This window comes from Choloepus didactylus, chromosome 10, assembly GCF_015220235.1.
Source record: "Choloepus didactylus isolate mChoDid1 chromosome 10, mChoDid1.pri, whole genome shotgun sequence".
Classification (NCBI taxonomy): domain Eukaryota; kingdom Metazoa; phylum Chordata; class Mammalia; order Pilosa; family Megalonychidae; genus Choloepus; species Choloepus didactylus.
In genome coordinates this window covers 118,993,026-118,998,667 of record NC_051316.1, presented here as the reverse complement: position 1 = coordinate 118,998,667, position 5,642 = coordinate 118,993,026, and the positions used below count along the sequence as shown (strand labels likewise).

Sequence of the window (5,642 nt, the reverse complement as noted above, 5' to 3'; positions counted from 1 at the left end):
CAACCTGGTGAATGCCTATGACTAATTTTGAGGAAATAGAGATTCGGAAAGATTTTTATTCTGTGCAAAAATAATGTAAGGATATTTTAATTCATGTAAGTACTAAGAAAACAAACATGCCATCTACATATGTTTCTTTCTCCTTTTTTACATAAATTAACCCATTTATTATAGGCTAGAGATGTTTCAAGCTGTGGTGCGTCTACTGGTCTTTCAATTCCTTCAGCCTCCTGATGGCAGACTTGACTGTGCCTGCAGAGGTGGTATTGTAGGTCCGGGCCCCACCAGCTACTGTTTCATGCAGGAACCACAGTGCCAGATCCCCATAGCTCTTCTCTTCATTTTGGTTTTGCCACAGAAGGAGCAAGTGTACTTGGCGTGCTGGCTGATTTCAATTTTCTTCACCACTTTCCTGAGGGAGGCGCCATAACGGGCCCGGTATTGACCAACGAATCCAACCTTCTTGGTGCGTCTCGTCGTGTTGCCGCAAGGCTATTCTGAGCCCAGAGAGCTACATATGTTTCTTAAAAGGAAATAAATAGATGACGAGAGGAAAGAAGGGTGGATGGAAGGAAGGAAGGAAGCTACCCCAGGAAAAATTCCAGGCATTCACATTAGGAACTAAATAATTAGCAAATTTGGTAAAATATGTTTTCTCTAAGTAATAAAAGTAGAAATATGATTATGCAGTTTATGTCAAAATAATTATTCAAGTCTTGTAACATCAAGATTACATTTAGGTAATGCTGAGGTGGGGCAAATGGGAGAAGGAAGGTAAAGTTCCTAAATTTTCAGTTTATACTAGGTATCAGATAGATGTGATTTTAATATTGGCTCTGAGAAATAGAGGGCAAAAGAAACTTGGTGCAGATAGGAAAGAAGATGTGTAAATTATACATAATCTGGGTAAATAATAGACAAATGAAAGAACAGAATAATTTAAGTAAAGTCACAGATAATAATGCGAACAAATCAGCGATTTCCCTAGTGATGGACAAAGGCAGCTTACATGGGGTAAAAAATTCCAAAGTTTTATAGAAATAAAATGCATAAAATGAATGAGACTATGTAAATCAAATGAGGTGTTTAAAGATATACCAGGCAGATGAAGTCTTAAAGTAGATTATGAATTGCTTAGAAAAATTCAGAAATGCAGCATGGTAAGATATGTGATGGTTTAGATTGTAATTATTTTATTCACTTATTTTTTCTATTTTTTCTAAGACCCATGTGTTGATTTAAATATGACAAGTATTTAAGAAGTCATATTCATAACTTGATTAATAATACAGAATATTTTTGACATTCACACCTCAAGGAAGGTGCAACTTCAGAAGTAAATTATTCCATATCTTGAGAGTTTTGAAGTGTCTTTTTTAATAGATTTCATTCATTCACTTCTCAAAAATCAGCAGCTGAATGATCTCCTGATATATCCCATAAGGCTTCTCCATTCAGGGAATCACCCCCCTCCCTTTACCATTTGGCCCCACCAGCCCAAGTCATGCTGGGGCCTCGTTGACAAGGATATCAGGGCCATCACAGTGTCTGAAGATGGAGCACACTTGCAAAATCGGGCAGCATACATGTTATTAAACATCCTCAATATTTATTGGACTTCCTCATGGTCAGGATTCTGGCCCAGCTGGGTACAACCCTGACCTTGATGGATATTCATGTCTCTCTCCACTGCCCGGGAGGCTAAGCTGGAAGGATGAGGCTGAGCCTTGAGTAGCACTTCTGTTCCATTCTCAATTCCATTTTCCTTGACTTGTCCATTTTGACCATCCATTAATTACCATCTGTCACCACCTCATGCTCCAGGTTGAGCAAGAAAAACCTAATAGCAGCCCTTACTAAGTTGTCTGGGAAGACAGAGGTAATACTTGTTTTGAGGGAGGAAGATGGAAGGGTGGGGAATCAAGACTGGATCATAGACTGTCTTTGTGGTGGTGAGAGGGAAAACATTAAAATAACTTACAACAAAACCAAAACATTAATTACCATATATGTGTGGATCTATTTTTGGACTCTGTTCCATATCACTTGTATCTATGTATCTATGTGTGTATCCATCTATCATCTCTCCCTCTCTCAATCTCAAACTCTCATATCTGTCCACCTACCTACTTACCTACCTACCTCCCTATAATCTATCTTTACAATAACCATAGTTTTCTTGATTACTGTAGCTTTACAATAACTCCTGAAATCACAATGTAGAAGTCCTCCTAGTTTTTTTTTTTTTTTTCTTTCAAATTGTTTCTGCTATTCTAGGTCCTTTGCATTTTCATATAAATCTTAAAATCAGCTTGTCGGTGTCTGTGAGAAACATGCTGGAACTTTGATTGGGATTGCATTTAATCTGTAGATATATTTTAGGAAAATTGACTTCTTAACTCTTGATTCATGGCTAGGATGTATCTCTCCATTTATTTAGGTCTTTTGTTTATTTCTGTCATTAATTTTTTATAGTTGTTCATGGAAAGATCTTGCATGTAATGGTTTCTATTTAAGCAAAATTACTTCATGTTTTTCAGTGTTATTGAAAATGATATTTTAAAATTTTCCAATGGTTCATTAATAGTATGTGGAAATACTCTATTTTTTTTTATATTGGCCTTGTATTCTATAACCTTGTGAAATTCAATTAGTTCTGGTAGTGTTTTGGAGATCTTTGGAATTTTCTATATAGATGATCGTATAATCGGTCATATGTTTTACTTCTTTTTTCTAGTATATATACATTTTATTCCCTTTTCTTTCCTCATTACACAGGAAAGAATCTAGAGTACAATAATGCATATAGGAGGGCAGATATCTTTATTTTGTCCAAATTTTAAGGAGAAAGTATCCAATTTTTAATCATTATATTTGATAGCTTTTAGTAACAATGATTTTCTCTATTAATTTCTGTTTTTATTCCTTTGGTTTCCCCCTGTTCATATGTTTATTATCTCATTCTATTTCACTTTGCTCTTCTTTCTCTAGTTTCCCACTGATTTTAGACTTTTCTCTTTTTTTTACTAATGTAAGTACTAAACATTATAAACTTCCCTTTATACACTGGTTAGCCATCATCCACACATATGTTGAAAATATGACTTACATTGTGATTTTTCCTTGACCCCAATTGTTATTTAGTAGGAGGTTATTTAATTTACAATTATGTAAAAATTTTCCAGATATATTTCTGTTATCAATTCATAGTTTAATTCTATTGTAGGAATAGAACATTCTTTCTATGCTCTCAATTATTTTAAACTTTTCAAAACTTGTTTTACAAACTAGAATATGATCCAGCTTGGTAAATGGTCCATGATCTTAAAAAGAATTTGTATTCTGTTGCTATTGCCTGGAGAGTTCTAAAAACATCAAGGTGGTCAATTCGTTTAATGGTGTTTTTCAAGTCTTCTATATCTTTTCTGATTGCTTGTCCTTTCGTCTGTCAATTACAGAAAGAGGAGAGTGGAAATTTCCAATTATATTGAGGATTTGTTTATTTTTCCTTTTAGTTCTGTTAGTTTTTGCTTCTTGATCTTTATTATTTTGAAGCTCTATTATTAGGTACACATACATTTAGCATGTGTTTCCTCATTGATATATTCATATTTTAATAAATATGTAATGTCTTTCTTTATCCATGGCTTGTTTAGAAATATTTTTGGCCTGATATTGACATAGCCACTTCAGTGTTCTTTTGGTTAGTGCTGCATCATATGCATTTTCATTTTTTACACTTATTCCTATATTTTTGAATACCTGAAGTGTTTTTTCTTGTTACAGCTTATAGGTTGGTGTTTTCTCCTCCAGTATGACTACCTCTCTGCCTTCTAAATGGAGTGTTTTGACAATTTATATTTAATTATCCACATAGTTGAGCTTAAATCTCCCTATGTGCATGTGTATGTGTATGTATGTGTATATGTATATGCATATGCATATGTCTATTTCTAGGTATATGTATGTGTATATTGCCCCCACTGGTGTATTAGCTAAATTTCCTTTTACATTTTTTTAATAGTGGTTGTTGTAAGTTTTACAATATACATATTTAACTTATGGCAATCTATCTTCAGATGCTATTATCCAATTAGAATATAGGATAAAGCCCTTACAATTTAATTTTCCATTTCTCCCTTCCATCCTGTGTGCAACTCATGTCATAGAGTTTCAGGTGCTCAAAAATACATTGTGATTTTATTTGTTTTATGTAACCCTTTATCTTTCAAAAGATTAAAAATGAGAAATGATGTCATACTTATCCGTGTATTTATATTTCTGATTATTTTCTTTCCATTGTGACCTAAATGTCCATCTGCTATCCTTTTACTTCTGCCTGAAGAATTTCCTTTAAAATGTCTTGCAGTGCAATTCTGCTGGTGATGCATTTTCTCAGATTTTGTTTATCTCAAAAGGTTTTTTGTTTGTTTTACTTATTAACCGTCATAGTTGAAAGCCATTTTTGCTGGTTATAGAATTCTAGGTTAACAGATTAATTTTCACCTTTCTTTTAAAACTTTAAGGTTACTATTACATTTGTCTTCTTGCTTGCATAGGTTCTGACAAGAAGTCTGACCTTTTTCTCCCTGTTACATAAAACAAATATAATCACAATATTTTTGAGCACCTGAAACTCTATGACATGAGTTGCACACAGGATGGAAGGGAGAAATGGAAAATTAGATCGTAAGGGCTTTATCCTATATTCTAATTGGATAATAGCATCTGAAAATAGATTACCATAAGTTAAATATGTATATTGTAAAACTTACAACAACCACTATTAAAAAATGTAAAAGGAGATTTAGCTAATACACCAGTGGTGGCAATATACACATATATATACCTAGAAATAGACATATGCATATGCATATACATATACATATAAGTGGGTGCACAAGTGGGTGCTAAGTTGGCAGGGACATTACTATGCTGCCGATGTAATGGTAAAGTGGGAGGTAGGCCCTGCACCCAGCCCCACCCTCCCTGCCCTGCATACCCTTAAGCAGGTTGGAGGGGCCTGGACCAGGGCTAGAGGGGAGGGGTTATGGGTCCAGAATTCCCCCTCACCTTCCCTGGGATTGGAGGGGTGGGAAGGAGGGTAGAGAGATAGAGTGGGAGCTGGGGAAGGATCTTTAAAAAAATTATAAAAGAAAAAAACAGTGTTTATGTTATGAAAAGAACCAAGCACAGAAGGCTACCTAAGGTGTGATACCATTTATTTGTGGGAAGTAGATCAGTGGTTGCCTTAGGCAGGGAGTGGTAGATGTGGGCGGGGGTGGGGCAGGGTAGGCAGTGCCTTCAAATGAGCATGAAGAACCTTTTTCAGGTGGAGGGAATGTTCAATATCCTGATTGTCATGATAGTTACACAACTGTGTACATTTGTCAAAATGCATTAAATTGTATACTTAAAGTGAGTAAATTTTATTGTATATAAATTAAGTCAATAAAGTTGATTACACATTTAAAAATGACAAAATAAAACACAGAGTCATGTATTTAGAAAAGTCCAATCCTGAATATTATTATGATATGCAAACGAAGGGAGGACAATGCCAAAGGTGACAGGCCACAGTGCAGGACTGGTAATCTGGGGGCTCTATAGGTTAATGGAAGAAAGAATTAGGAGAATCCATG

The 5,642-nt window shown here is 34.9% G+C and overlaps 1 pseudogene; it reads right to left on the bottom strand.

Moving 5' to 3' along the window:
• Positions 1-202: 202 nt before the first annotated feature.
• LOC119545362 lies at positions 203-1,588 on the bottom strand (annotated as a pseudogene).
• Between the last annotated feature and the right edge of the window lie 4,054 nt (positions 1,589-5,642).